A 1,050-nucleotide genomic window follows, 5' to 3' on the forward strand; every position below is an offset into this window, starting at 1 on the left:
AAATGATGGCCTTGACCTACTAAATTGATTTTGTAATTGGTTAATCTATCTCTGAAAAGCTCTTAAAAGTATCACATGACCTTCTAAATCAAGGCATCATTTACTACCTCATCTAAGATTACTACCTCTTTAATCTCTGATATTTTCTTCTTTGTTAGTAATTTCTGTGTCCTTGCTCTAGAATTTGCAGTTAATGGAAACAAAAAGTTCCTGCTTCTTCAATGCTGTTAACAGAGTCCAACATGAGTTTTTCTAATAAATGATTAATTAAAATATCATGACCCAATGAAAGATGAATTAAATATTACTGTTATCAAAATGTTGTATTTAAGTGAAATTATTAAAAAATAAGTAGAAATAAGCAGGTAGCTTGGTTTGAAGACTATGTCACAAAGAAACTTTTCTTTTTGTAAAAAAATGTGTATTACAGACCAAGGATGACACATCGATGCTATGGAACGTGGAAAATGACTCTCGGGTTAGTAGAACTGTTTAAGATGAAAAAGAATTCAATAAAACATCGAAGAATGATAATAAATGTGATTTCATCAACTTTGAAAACCCAATGCATGGGAAAATGTATGTCTCAAATAATTAAAACCTAAGTTTAATACTGAAAAATTAATATTCATAAAGATATTGGTTATATTTGCATTTATGCTTAATTATATACTTTGCTTTTTCTCCGTTATAAATTTGGTATCATCCTGGTTTATGTAAACACACAATAAAACATATAATTACCTAGTAAAAAAATGCTGGCAGCTAACAAAAATGAGAGTACTAATATACTCATCCTAATTTAGATATGTGAAACATATAATGCATTCTTTTCTAGGCCATTTATATTCCATACACTCTATTAAATTACCATGCATGTTCAGGCTTGTCAGAACTGTTTTTATAAAACGTGGTGGCAGACTAGTAGCTAACTATAGATGCACAGTAAATTAAAATGAGGGAACTGTCAGTATAACTCAGTATTATGATGGTTGGATATTTAATTTGAATTTGTAACTTGTTTTTGAATAGGATGGCTAATAGCCAACT

This window comes from Otolemur garnettii, unplaced genomic scaffold (genome assembly GCF_000181295.1).
Source record: "Otolemur garnettii isolate 467f Iridium unplaced genomic scaffold, OtoGar3 scaffold00009, whole genome shotgun sequence".
Classification (NCBI taxonomy): Eukaryota; Metazoa; Chordata; class Mammalia; order Primates; family Galagidae; genus Otolemur; species Otolemur garnettii.